The sequence below is a fragment of the Populus euphratica genome, unplaced genomic scaffold (genome assembly GCF_000495115.2).
Source record: "Populus euphratica unplaced genomic scaffold, PopEup_1.0 scaffold610.1, whole genome shotgun sequence".
NCBI classification, from domain to species: Eukaryota; Viridiplantae; Streptophyta; class Magnoliopsida; order Malpighiales; family Salicaceae; genus Populus; species Populus euphratica.
In genome coordinates, this window is record NW_011500482.1 from 40,597 (window position 1) to 56,363 (window position 15,767).

Consider the following 15,767-nt stretch of genomic DNA (forward strand, 5'->3'; position numbering starts at 1 on the left):
GATCAAGCTTTGTTGGATTTAGGAGCAAGTGTGAATTTAATACCCTACATTGTTTACGAACAATTAGGTTTAGGAGAAATCAAGCCTACTCGAATCACCCTTCAATTAGCTGATAGGTCAATCAAGATTCCCAGGGGTATCGTTAAGGATGTGTTGGTCCAAGTAGATAAATTCTACTTTCCTGTTGATTTTGTAGTGTTAGACACCGCACCAATTCAAGGTTCTAATGCTCCCATCCTAGTCATTTTAGGGAGACCTTTCCTAGCTACATCCAATGCCTTAATTAACTATAGGAATGAGGTGGTGAAATTGTCTTTTGGGAATATGACTGTGGAGATGAACATATTCAATATCTCCAAACAAATTGGGGAACATGAGGACATTAGAGAGGTAGATTTGATCCAAACAGTTTGTCAAGAACACTTTGAGAGAGTATGGATCAAGGATCCATTGGAGAGAACTTTAATTCATGATGAAAGATTTTGTTCTTTAGAATGTGTTGATGAGGAAGTAAGAGAACTCGAGACTTATCTAGATCCAATGCCTATTATGTCAATAGGTCAATGGACCCCATCGTTTGAGCCTTTGATTTCACCCCATGTGAAAGTTGAACCATCTCTTGTCCAGCCTTATAAACCAGAAAGGAAGCCTTTATCGAGTGATCTTAAGTATGCATTTCTAGGGGAAGATGAATCATATCCTATTGTGATCTCATCAAAACTTAGCATAGAGCAAGAACAAAAACTTTTGAGAGTGGTGAGAAAACACAAGAAAGCAATTGGGTGGAAAATTACTAACTTAAAAGGAATTAGCCCTCTTTTATGTACACATAGAATCTATCTTGAAGAAGAGGCTAAATCTGTGAGGCAAATGCAAAGACGATTGAACCCAAACATAAAGGAAGTAGTGAGAGGTGAAGTGCTTATGTGAAGAATGAAAATAATGAGCTGGTACCAACTAGAATCCAAACTGGATGGCGTATGTGCATTGATTATCATAAATTGAACATGGTGACTAGGAAGGACCATTTTTCGCTTCCATTTTTAGACCAAGTGCTTGAAAGAGTAGCTGGAAGAGCTTTCTATTGTTTTCTTGATGGATACTCAGGTTACAACCAAATTGAGATTTCTTTAGAAGACCAAGAAAAAACCACTTTCACTTGTCCTTTTGGTACTTATGCTTATAGAAGAATGCCTTTTGGTTTGTGTAATGCACCAACCACTTTTCAAAGGTGTATGATGAGTATCTTTAGTGACATGGTGGAAAATTTTTTGGAAGTTTTCATGGATGATTTTTCAGTTTATGGGGATTCTTATGAGTTGTGTCTAATGCATTTAGAAAAAGTCCTTGAAAGATGTGAAGAGAGCAATCTTGTACTCAATTAGGAGAAGTGTCATTTTATGGTGACACATGGCATTGTCTTAGGTCACATTGTCTCTTCAAAAGGAATAGAGGTAGATAAGTCAAAAGTGGAAATCATTCAAAAATTACCTACCCCTAGGACTGTGAAAGATGTGAAATCCTTTTTAGGACATGCTGGTTTTTATCGAAGATTCATTCATTCATTTAGTACCATTGCCAAACCATTGTGTAACTTGTTGTCACAAGATGTCCAATTTGATTGGACATCAAAATGTCAAGAAGCTTTTGAAAAGCTTAAAGGGTTGTTGACAACTGCACCAATCATGCAAGCTCCTGATTGGTCTTTACCATTTGAACTGATGTGTGATGTTAGTGATTTTGCGGTTGGGGCTGTTTTAGGGCAAAGAAAAGACAAGAAACCTCATGTCATATATTATGCTAGCAAGACTTTGAATGATGCTCAATTGAATTACACTACAACTGAAAAAGAACTCTTAGCTGTGGTCTTTGCATTAGACAAGTTTAGGTCTTATTTGGTTGGATCTCTTGTTATTGTTTTCACTGATCATGTAGCATTGAAATATTTGCTCACAAAACAAGATGCCAAACCACGTTTGATTCGATGGATCCTCCTACTCCAAGAGTTTAACCTTGAAATTCGAGATAAAAAAAGAGTAGAGAATGTAGTGGCTAATCATTTATCTCGTCTTTCAAGCTATGAGAGCATAATTGATGAATCTCCAATAAATGAACTCTTTGCTGATGAAAATTTATTTTGTGCAGGTACTGTCTCCTACATTGGTTCTCGATGGTATGCTGACATAGCAAATTACCTAGCCACAAGTCAGATTCCTTCTCATTGGTCTAAACTTGACAAACAAAAATTCTTGCGCAATGTACGCACCTTTTTTTGGGATGACTCCTACCTATTTAAATACTGTCCTGACCAAATTATTAGACGGTGCATCCCTGATCATGAAATTCCAAGTGTCATTAATTTTTGTCATGCATTAGCCTGTGGTGGGCATTTCTCTTCCAAGAAAACCATTGCCAAAATCTTGGAGTGTGGTTTTTATTGGCCCACCATGTTTAAAGATGTTCATGGCTTCTGTGTTGCATGTGACCGATGCCAACGACTAGGTAGCCTCACTAGGCATAACATGATGCCCCTTAACCCCACCCTTGTTTTGGAAATATTTGATTGTTGGGGGATTGATTTCATGGAACCTTTTCCAAGTTCATTTGGTTACCAATTCATCCTTGTAGCTGTTGATTATGTGTCTCAATGGGTAGAGGCCATTGCATCTCGAACCAATGACCATCGAGTTGTGGTTAAATTCTTGAAAGAAAATATTTTCTCTCGTTTTGGCATGCCCCGGGCTATGATTAGTGATGGGAGAAAACATTTTTGTAACAAACCCGTTGGGATTTTGATGAGAAAATATGGTGTAATTCACAAGGTCAGTACCCCCTATCACCCACAAACTAGTGGCCAAGCTGAGTTGGCAAATAGGGAGATCAAGAACATTTTAGAGAAAACAGTCAATCCAAACCGTAAAGATTGGTCCCTATGACTAGTTGATGCTTTGTGGGTATATCGCACTGCTTATAAGACCTCTTTAGAAATGTCTCCTTATAGGCTAGTTTATGGAAAGCCTTGTCATCTCCCTGTTGAGATTGAGCACCGTGCATATTGGGCCATTCGGCAATTCAATGACAATGAAAACGAGGTTGGCAAAAATAGAAAGCTTCAATTGGATGAATTAGAGGAGCTGAGAAATGATGCATTTGAAAATGCAAAAATTTCAAAACATAAGATGAAAACTTTGCATGATAAACATATTTTTAGAAAATCCTTTCATGTTGGTCAAAAGGTTCTCTTGTATAATTCAAGATTACATCTCTTTCCTGGGAAGTTGAGGACAAAACGGATTGGTCCATTTGTGATTAAATCCATCTCTGAGCATGGTGCATTTGAGGTAGAAAATCCCAAGAATGGAAATATTTTCAAAGTAAATGGTCATCGATTGAAACCTTATCTTGAAAATGTTGTGGCTGAAGTTGAGACATTGGATCTTGAAGATCCAATACCATTGTAGTATTAGAAGTAATGAGTTTTTATTTTTATTTTGTTTTGTTTTTATTTTTCATTTTTATTTTTTTCTTGTTTCTTCCATCTCTTATATTTTCTTGTTCATGCATTTAGGACAATGTATTATTTTAAGTTGGGGGGGTGTGAGGTTCTTTATTTTCAAAAAAAAAAAAACATCAATGTTTTCTTTTAGTTGTGATATGCAGGTTAAAAAAAAAAAATCAAGCAAGAAGTCAGCTCATGTCCAATTCAATCAGACATTCATCCTTGAAAACAGAAGGGGAGTAACAATTTTCTAATCTTTATACTTTTCTTCTCTTTCTCTTTTACATTGAGAATAATGTAAAACTTAATTTTAGATATTTCATTATGTTGAATGCTTGAGATAACCATGCTTGTTAAAAAAAAAAAAACTTGCATTCGTATGTGAATGAGACTTGTTTAGGATCATCATTATATTTTTTGATTCATTATTATGTTGAACATTGCATGCTTTAATTTGGGATAGATAATATCTTATAAAACAAGATATAGCATACTTTTTTTAAGATTACTGAAGTACATCTTTCCTTGTAAAAGTTGTGTGAGTTGTGTGATTATGCATGAAAGATGAGTATGATGCTTTACATGTGATTATCCCTTTTGATCCAGTCCTAAACAAGGTTTAAGTAAATAGAGTAATAATTATTACATAAATAAATAAATAAATAAATGTGTATAAAGTTCTATCTACTCCAATGTTTTGAGTTGCTCAGTAACTAGGGGTATTCATCACAAATGTTTATCTTTATGTCAAACGGTAGCTTAAAATATGAGTATGCAAAGCACTTTAAGTTTGTGACTTTGTGAGTAACCGGGTGCATTCATCATAAATGTTTGTATTCACGTCAAAAGGGAAGTGACTAGTTAAAGATAAAGAATAAATCATATCTTAAAAAAAAAACAAAGAAAGAAAAAAGAAAGAAAAAAAAATATAGATATTTCTCTAGTTTGCTACCTTATTTGTGTTGGTGAGAAGGGAAGATTACAAGTTGAGTTTTCGTATGAATCAATTATGTTGGTTGCACGATAAATATGATTGAATTTGGAAATTTTGTATGGATGTTTGATTTAGAGAATATGAGTATGCTTATTTTTCTTTATTTGCTATTGTGTACTCTAAGTTAAAGATATCAATGTTTGCATGATAGGTCCTTTAAGTGTGATGAATCGAGCCTAATTAGGATTATTATTATTCTTTTTATTTCAGCTGGCAATTGTCGTGAAACAAAAAAATAGACATTATTAGCAAACCAAGGCATTGTAGAGACAGAAAGTAAAGATTCATCGGGAAAGTAGTCATCGATTGGTGTGATGTCAGTTTTTGAATCTGTTGTCAATCTTGACAAGTAATCTGCGACAACATTTTCGCTGTCTTTCTTATCTTTGATTGTGATATCAAATTCTTGAAGTAACAAAATCCATCGCACCAATCTAGCCTTAGAAGTTTTCTTAGAAAGAAGATATTTCAATGATGCATGATCACTAAAAACAACAACATGTGAGCCAACAAGATAAAACCTGAATTTTTCACATACAAATACTACTGCAAGTAATTCTTTTTCAGTGGTGGTATAATTCATTTGAGCACTATTTAAAGTTTTACTTGCATGGTAAATTACATAAGGTTTCTTATCTTTTCTTTGTCCCAAAACAGCACCTACGGCATAATCACTAGCATCACATATTATTTCAAAAGGTAATGACCAATCAGGAGGTTGGATGATAAGAGCACAAATAAGCAGGTTTTTAAGTTTAACAAAGGCTTCTTCACAATGTTCAGCCCATTAAAAAATAGTATCATTTGTTAGAAGGTTACTTAAAGGCTTAGAAATTACACTAAAATCTTTGATGAACCTTCTATAAAAACCACCATGTCCTAGGAATGATCTCACATCTTTAATAGATTTTGGTGTTGGCAAGTTTGCAATTAACTCGATTTTAGATTTGTCAACCTCAATTCCTTTTGATGAAACAATGTGACCAAGTACAATGCCGTTTGTTACTATAAAATGATATTTTTTCCAATTCAACACAGGATTCTTCTCTTCACACCTGGTCAAAACCTTTTCTAAGTTAGTCAAACAATCATCAAATGAATCGCCAAAAACAGAAAAATCGTCCATGAAAATCTCAAGAAAATGTTCAACCATATCACTAAATATACTAAGCATGCATCTTTGAAATGTGGCTGGTGCATTACATAATCCAAAAGGCATCATTCGATATGCAAAAGTATCAAATGGACATGTGAAAGTAGTCTTCTCTTGATCTTCCAATGTAATTTCAATTTGGTTATAACCCGAATAGCCATCTAGGAAACAATAAAATTTATGACCTCCAACTCTTTCTAGGATTTGATCCATAAAAGGTAAAGGAAAATGATCTTTTCTAATCATTGAATTAAGTTTCCTATAGTCAATGCACATGCGCCAACCAGTAATAGTTCTAGTGGGAATTAACTCGTTGTTCTCATTTGTTATCACAGTGACTCCAGACTTCTTGGGTACAACTTGGGTAGGACATACCCATTTGCTGTTAGAAATAGGATAAATGATTTCATTATTTAGAAGCTTAATGACTTCATTTTTCACTACTTCTTTCGTATTAGGATTTAGCCTTCGTTGTATTTCTCTAGAGGGTTTAGCATTTTCCTCTAAATAAATTCTATGTATACAAATCAAAGGACTAATTCTTTTTATATCAGCTATGGTCCATCCTAATGCATTTTTGTGCAATTTCAGAGTTTGTAATAACTTACCTTCTTGATGTGCATTAAGTTTGGAAGAGATTATTACTGGAAAAGTTTCATTTTCTCTCAAAAATGAGTATTTGAGATTGGGTAGCAACGACTTCAATTCAGGTTTTGGTGGTTGAACACTTGAAGGTATGGACTTAATTGATCGTGGTGGCAATTCCTCAATTTGTGGCCTCCAATTACTTTTCTTTGATTCTTCTTCAAAATAAATCATTTGCAAATCATCAGATTCATTAATCTCAATTTCACTAGAAGTGGTTGGAAATTGATCATGAATTAATTTTTCAGTAAAGTCCACTTCCTGTAAATCATTATCATCTCTAGGTTGCTTGTAAATGTTAAAAATATTCATCTCCAATGTCATGTTTCTAAATGATAGATTCATCAGTCCATTCCTACAATTAATCAATGTGTTAGAAGTTGCAAGAAATGGACGTCCTAAAATAACAGAAAATGAATTACATACTTCAACAGGTTGTGTGTCCAAGACAATAAAATCCACAGGATATATGAATTTATCAACTTGTACTAACATATCTTCAATTATTCCTCTAGGCACTTTTATAGATCTATCGGCAAGTAAAAGAGTTATAGAAGTTGGTTTTAACTCACCTAGATTGAGACTTTGAAAAACTGAATATGGAAATAAATTCATACTGGCTCTAAGATCAAGTAAGGCTCTTTCAATTTTACAAGAGTGTCTTTAAAATCTGTTATGCTTTGAGTAAGTTGAGTGTTAATTGTCTCTTACTTTTCAATGAATGCATACAAAGTTTCCTCAAAATTACTTCTAAGAGGTTGAGCATAAGAAGGTGCATATCTATAAGAATTTTGAAAATTATGGTGTGCTTGAAACTGTGGTGGTGAAGTTTGTGCATTATCACTCTTCCAACTGAAATTTGGGTGATTTCTCCAACCAGGGTTGTATGTTTGTGAGTATGGGTTGTGGTTAGCCATTTGAAAATTGTTTAAAGCATGAACTTGTTCATGGAGACATTCCTTAAAAGAAGGCAAGGTTGGATAATTATTGGTTGAGTGTTCATTTGTTTCACATATTTGACACATAATGTTTTCAATAGATTTTAATTGACCACTCTTTTTCAATTCTAGTGCCTCGACTTTTCTAGCTAAAGATGTAAACTTGGCTTGAAGGTCATGATCTTCCCTAAGGTTGTACATATCTCCACTAGATGTATGAGGTTGAGTTTTACTCGGTGCCTCATAACTACCCGCGATGTCCCAATTTTGAGCATTTTCAGTTAACAAGTCTAAGTACTTCATTGCTTCATTAGGATCTTTATCTTCAAAAGTTTCATTGCACATCAATTCAACCATTTGACTATCTCTAGGTGTTAACCCTTCATAGAAATGTGAAACCAATCTCCATGTTTCAAAACCATGATGAGGGCAAGTACTAAGCAAGTCTCGATATCTATCCCAACATTGGTAAAATGTTTCTCCTGGTTTTTTAGTGAAAGTGGTGTTTTGTCTTTTGAAAGAGTTTGTTCTATGAGATGGGAAAAACTTCTTTAAAAACTGTTGTTGCATTTATCCCAAGCACGAATGGATCCTGGTCTCAAATTTTGTAACTATGTTTTAGCTTTATCTTTTAATGAAAAAGGAAAAAGTTTTAATCTGATGGTGGTCATGCTACAATTTGAATAATTATATGTGTTATAGACCTCCTCAAATTCCCTTAAATGCAAGTATGGATTTTCTAAATCTAAGCCATGAAAAGAAGGTAAAAGTTGAATAATGTCTGGCTTAAAATTAAAATGAGATGCATCAGGAGCAAAAACTATGCATGATGGTGCACTTATTCTTGTAGGATTCATGTGGTCTCTAAGTATTCTAGCACTGTTATTCTCATTATTCTCATTATGAAGTGATTGATTATCTTCTTCGGCCATATTTTCTGAAAATGATGAGGATACCCTACAAAGTCTACCACTTGATATACATGACCACACTCTCATGCACGTGTAGAAATAGAATAAAAGAAAAAAGAAAATAAAAGAAGAAGAAAGAAGAGACAACAAACAAAGTTATATACAAGAAAAGTGAAAAGAGAAAATAAAATAAATGTTATAATTTATACAAAACTTACCTCCCGAGCAACGGCGCCAAAAACTTGACACGACTAAAAGGTTGATGTCTTCTTCCAAGTGCAGGAGTGTCGAAGTAATAAATAGCCCGGCAAGACCGGGGTCGAACCACAAGGAGGTTAATTGTACAAATTATAAACAACAATTATAACTAATAACAATAGTAACAATAACAACAAAAATAATAATAATAGCAATAATAATAATAATAATAATAATAGTAGTAGTAGTAGTAGTAGTAGTAGTAAAGAAAAAGAAGGAGAAGAAGAAGAAGAAGATGAGAACTTTGAGATGGAATATTAATGTAACGATTAAACAATGATAATAACAAATATCAAGGTTAGAGGATCCATTAATGGTATGTCAAACAAGTATAGTATAAACTCTTATTATTTAATTGGAAACCACACACAAAGGAGGTTCCAATCTGATTATAGATTATTAACATAATTACATTAGTCATCTTATTCGATTAATGTTAATACTTGTAAATCTCATCAAGCATTCATGATTATAACTTATGTTAACAACAAATCAAGTTCCTTTCATAGCTCAGGTATCAGTTATACCATACAGTATGGGCTATAAAAGTGTCAAGCATTTGTTGTACCAAGTGTTATACAACATAAATCAAGATTAGTCATTTAACAAGCAAAGTATTAAAGAGTGAACAAGATAACAAATACAAAACATGTTAGTATCAAACATTAAAGTCCATATTAAGTTTACACTATACTTATTCTTACACCATTAGTGTAGCCTTTTCACCTTGACATAATAAAATTAGCTAGACATAATGAAAGAAAAAAAAATAAATAAACAAAATAAAAACATAAGTAAGATAAAAGTTAACTAAGAAAATGAAAGGAAATGAAAGACATACACTTGATATTAATGAAAGCAAAGCATAAACATTACAAAAAATACAAAGAGAGAAAGCAAGAGAATGATCTTGATCTGGAAACCAAGATGCCTAAATGCATGGCAAATGCCTTCTTTTATAGGCCAAAATTGAAAACTATTGATTTGATGACTAATTGATGAGTGGGTGACCAACTCTTGACTTAGTGACAATCCTTATCTTCTCTTGTCTGCCCAAAACGTTATTGATAATGTCAAAATTAGAGTCACTTGAAAACATGAAAGTTGTAGGAAATTGTCTTAGCTTTCTTGTGTACCAAATTCAGCTCATTTCAACTTCTAGAACTCCAGATATGGCCAAAATACTGAATAGTGCTCGGGCTGGAGGACAGATTCGGGCTTCTTTGTTGTTACAACAATTTGGACTTGAAAATGGCCTTTTTAGATCTTGGGATCCATATGAAAGTTGTAGGCCTATGTCTTACCTTTCCATCCATATAAAGTAGACCTAAATCTGAGATCTATAGCTCCAGAGATGACCCAATTACCGAACAATATTCCGGTTTGGATTGTACCGCATCTCTTTTCTAAGTTTGGCCATCTCTTTATCCTTTCAATTTCAGTTCTTAAATTCATTAATCAATCCTTTCATTTATGTGATAGGCCTGCATTTAAAATGAACATTTACCACAAATTAAAGGTATCTTATATTATTAGATATATTATTATAAAACATGCTTTAATTAAGGAGTTATTGATACTTCAAGTGCAAAATGATGATATAAAACCTTGATAAAAATACAATTTTAAATATCAATCAATGACTAATTGATGAGTGGGTGATCAACTCTTAACTTGATGACAATCTTTATCTTCTCTTGTCTGCCCAAAACATCATTGATAATATTAGAATTGGAACCACTTGAAACATGAAAGTTGTAGGAAATTTTCTTAGCTTTTCAAAAAAAAATATGGAGGTCATTTGGATTTCTAGAATTCTAGATATGGGCCAAACAGTGTTTGAGCTGCAGGACAAATTCATACTTCTTTATTGTTGCTACAATTTGGACTTGAAAATTGCCTTTTTAAATCTTGGGTTCTATATAAAAGTTGTAGGCTTATGTATTACCTTTGCATCCATAAAAAGTAGACCTAAATACAAGATCTACAACTCTAAATATGACTCAATTGCCAAACAGTGTTTCAGTTTGGACTGCACCAACATCTCTTTTCTAAGTAAGGCAATCTTTTTGTCCTTTCAATTTCAGTTTTTAAACTCATCAATTAATCCTTTCATTTATGTGATAGGTCTGTATTTAAAATGAACATTTAACAAATGTTAAAGGTATCTTATATTATTAGATATGTTATTATAAAACATGATTTAGTTAAGGAGTTATTGATACTTCAAGTGTAAAATAATGATATAAAACCTTGATAAAAATGCACTTTTAAGTATTAATCAGCCATTAAAAGGACTGGGCATGTGGCTTACAAATGGGCTCTACCTCCACATCTAGCCAAAATTCATGATGTGTTTCATGTCTCTCTGTTAAGAAAGGCTGAAGTGGATGATCCATCTTGGGTCTTGCCTCAAATTCCTTTATAAATTGATGAGAATTTAACATTGAAAATGAAGCCAGTGAAAGTCTTAAATTACAAATGTGAAGGAATTAAAAAATAAAAAGATTATGATTATCAAAATATTGTGGAGGAATTCCTAAATGAAGGAGGTGATTTAGGAAAGAGAATCTCAAATGAGACAAAAACACCCCAAATTATTTCTAAATTCTAGTATGAGGTTCAATTTTGAGGACAAAATTTCCTTTTAGGGGAAGAGAATGTGAAAAATTGCTAAATTATAATTGGAGTAAAATAAATGAAGTATCAAATAGATTAAATAAAAGGATTTCAAGTATTGTAATTAGATATAATAGAATAAAATATTAGATGTTATGGTGTGAATTCAGTAAAAAGAAGAGTTGGGTGGCCAAAATAAAAATGAGAAGAAATGAGGACCAATGTGTAAATAGGTAAAAGTTAAACTATAAATGCTCTATTTTTTCTCTTTTGGCCGTGAGTTTGTTTTAATAAAGAAGGGGGAAAATGGTGTGATTTTTCTACTTAAATTCTCATTAATTACACTAATTAAAATAAGTAATTAGAGTAATTAACCTAATTAAACATCAAGAGGGGGGGTGAATTTAAGGTGATGAGTGCATTGGAGGAAGGGTTCCAAGCTAGGGTTTGAAGAATTCCAAGCAAGGGTTTGAAGAGGGAGAAGAAGAAAACTTGATTTTTCTTGTATTCTTTCTTTAAATCCTTATCAAAGTGGGGTAAATAACATGCTCTGAATAATTAATTCCTTTAATTTTATATTTGATGAAGAATTATGCAAAATTATGATTATGTGAAGTTGAGGAATTATGTTATAATTTGTAGGAATAATGCAAATTATGTTTGAACCATGTTAGATAACATAAACTATGATTGGGTATATGTTTAATTTTAAATAAAAGAAAAAAAAATTATTGTTCCCCATTTTAATTGGATATTTGGCTAAATAAAAAATAATTTAGGGGATTTGAGGTTTAATACAATTGTTTGGAAAATAAGAGAAGATAAAGGTTTATAAGTGTTATTATATGAATGGAGTAAGAATTTTTCAAAGAGAAAATAAAAATATTCAATTCCTTGCCTAGGTTATTTTGGGCTAAATGAAGAAGAAAAATTAGAGAATGTAGTTCTAATAATATTATTGAGAAATTTTACCAAATTAAAGACAATTGATGTTGATAGGTTAAATTGAATGGAGACTTTTATGAAAAAATAAGTAAATGTTTTAAAAGGAGGGATCATCTTCCTTGAATTATAAGTTAATTAAGCTTAATTAAGAGTGTTGGATTTTATCAAAGAATATGTAATGGGTATTAGAATTTTATCGGTTCGGATGAATGAACAATGACAAAATAATTTTTGTTGGTACAGAGAATGTCGCAGGACCTAATCAATAACATGGGACCTCCTCATGCGTATAGATACTAGGTAGGTGTTCAACACCTTGAAGTAATTAATTAGTTTATATTTTTTATTTGTAGAAGGAATTTTATAGATTGTAAATTCCAGTATTGGTTGTGTTCGACACCTTAGAGTAATTAATTAGTTTATATTTTTTATTTATAGAAGGAATTTTATTCTTTTCTGATTACTGGAAATAATGCTCTGGTGAATAGGCAAGCCTTGAAACATTATTTTCTAGTTACTAAAATTCCTGGTTACTGAAAATAATGCCCTAGTAAATGGGCATGCCTTTAAGATTATTTCTTGGTTACTAAAAATAATATCATGGTGAATGAGTAAGCCTTTAAGATTATTTCTTGATTACTAGAATTTATGCCTGGTTGAATGGTCATGTTAAAAAAATTAATTTATGAATTGATGGGTTAATCACTCGATGTAAAAATAAATTAATTGTAAAATTTTAAAATTAAATATACTTGATGGGTTAATCACTCGATGTAAAAATCGATTAATTGTAAAATTTTAAAATTAAATATGCTGGTTGTGGGAGACATTCTTTATATTTTTATTTTAGTAGGTTTATCCCTGTCTAGAAGAGAATTTATGAAATTAAAAATTTCAAAAAAAAAGTTAGATAATTTATTCGATGATATGAAAGTCACTTTAATGTATATAAATAGTTAGTCCTCGATCAATTACTTATTGAAATGTGTAATTTTTTTAACCATGTTTAATGCCATTATGTTTTTAGATAAATCACACCCTCGATTTGGAAAGGAGATACTTAAATAAATAATTTTGTTATGTGATTAATGTAATTGAAAAAACTAATATTTTGTTGTAATATACTTCCATATCTACAAATTGTTATATTTAACTTATTATCTTGTGTATAATGTAATTTATAATAATATTATTATTAAGTTGAATTATAGTTGGTTGTATATATATTTTGAGCACAAATACTTGAAAAAAAATAAAAAGGAAACAGACGATGCATGTTATAAATTTATTAGCTTTTATCATAGTGTTTTATAGAAAATAAAATTAAAATATTAAAATGTGCTTGAGTTTTGAAAGTCCAAGTGATGAGATAAATATTGTGATTGAAGTTACAGGTTGAGAAATGATTAAGTTGATAATTTGGTATCTAAAAATATAAAGAAAATTCTATCAAAATTAAAATATATATATATATATATAAGATTTCTTAAAATAAACAAAGAGAAAGCAGTTCATATGTTAAATTGCTATCTTGAATGCATATGCATGTACAACCTAAAAATTATATATATATTGAATTGTTGCTAATATTTTTATTTAGTTTAAACGTTTAGATGAAAGTCTAAGCATGTGCCATTATGTTACGAAGGACTGGCTTGTTTTGAAATATTATTCAATACAACCCCGAATTTTTTATTTTATTATTTTTTATAGATATAGGCATTATCTTTATATAGAACTCTCAACACAACCTGCAAGTTCGACAAGGGATTTGACTGCTTTTCTTCAATGGCTGTCGGATCTCAAATTTGATGGCAGTTACCCTGAAACCTCTGGCATTTCAAAAGGCCTCGCTTATTTGCTATAACAATGCTTTAATAGAAGGCAAGTGTAGCAATCGGCTATCCATTCTATTCGTCATCAGATGTTCCAAACGTATCCCAGTGAGGTCCAAGAGCAAAGGCACTGCATTCTTGTGGCTAGCAGTAATCCGTTTAATTTTGTGGACATGCCGTTAAATGGAAATCCAAGACATGAGATTTTAGTTTTAGGAACACGAGCAAAGACAACAGATGTTGTGTCAATTGCTAAGTTATATATCCAGGTAGTGATAAAAAAGTTTGCATGTTCAATACTAGTGTTGATAGGCCTTCAAATAGTCTCTCTGTTGTTGACTTTTTTTTTTTTCATGCAGTTAATGGTATCTTTATCAGTAATTTCTCCAAGGCAGCTTCCACTACTCAGAAGGATATAATACAATGCGGTAGAACTGAAAATTTTCATTTCTCTGATATAACTTGGTTTTACCTTTTCCTAACCAGAACCAGAACATAAAATCTTCTTGTTTCAGCGCATGTGTTGCTTATTGAAGATCGAACTTGTATATTTCACTTAAACTGTACAGAAATGGATACGCAAATGTTTCATTTTTCATGTTTAGCTTTGGAAGAGTTTGCTAATAATCTGGCATGTCAGTGATACTTCTCTCTCGGCATAACTACTGATAATGCAAAACCAAGCAAGCTGCTCTTATTGGATCTTGAAACAGATGCTTCTATTCATAGTGCTGGTGGTGTGCAATATGACTAATAAACTTGCACATAGATATAAATTCGTTTGTCTACTTCGATATAAATTTGTTTCTTACAGCTAAATTAATGTGGCTATCTATTGACTTCATTAATTTCTTCTCTTTTTCGTCGTGTGTAGGCAAATCTCAATTCCAACGCCATGGATCCTTTCTTCAATGGCGTCAAGAACTTAGATTTTCTTGTGCTATTATCAGACAAGTTTTTTGAAGCCTATGTTGCTCTTTGTGGGAATGAAACAACAGATCAAGGCCTGGATCTTTCAGGTTTATAACACATTATATTTTATTTCATCTGTTTCGCCCTTCTCTTTTTTTAACGTAAGGCTCGCTCTTTGTGTCAAGATTGCTTCAAACGTTTTAGTAAAAGCATCGAGTTTGGGGCTTTCAAAATTACGACTTCAAATATCCTTCTTCATATTTCTGCTATACTTACGATTAATTAGTATTATGTAAAATGTATGTAACCTATTATAAAAAATATGCGTTTTCTCGAAATAATCTATTGATATCATGAAATTAAATTATTCACTTGGTCTCATAGTTTATGATGGATTTCTCCCTCCACATGAAATGGGACCTTTGAAATTAAAAAAAAAAAAACAAAAAAAGAGAGAGAGTTGCTATTTAGTTTTAAAAAAACATTAAAAATTCTAAAATATATATAGTTTCTAAAGATTTAAATAAAAATATTAATTATACTAAAAAAATAAAAATCATCATTATTTCATTTTTTTCAAGAAAATATTACATTTGCTATGTATTTTATTCTAAGTTTATTTTAAACGTTTCATTACTATCCACATTATTTTTTGAGCTTATACATTAGTTGTTTATTATTAGTGGACATTTCTCAAATTAGTATCGGACCTTGAATTAAAAGTTTCAGTGATTTTTTTAGTTATTTTTTATTTATGAATATGTCTTGATCTTTTTTTTATTTATTTTTTATTTATGAATATGTCTTGATTTTTTTTTTATTATTATTATTATGAGTTGCAAAGAATCCTATGCTCATCAGCCATATTTGTTTGCAGGAAAGTAATTTTTTTTTGGAAAGTGAATTATTTTCTGATGGTTGGTAGCGTAATGAAAAATAAATTGGAAAACACTTTCTAGTATTTGGTTATGTCATAAAAAATAAGCTGGAAAATAACTTATTAATATTTTATTTTTTTCAAATTTATTAAAATAATGAGCACCAAGTCTTATAAATTA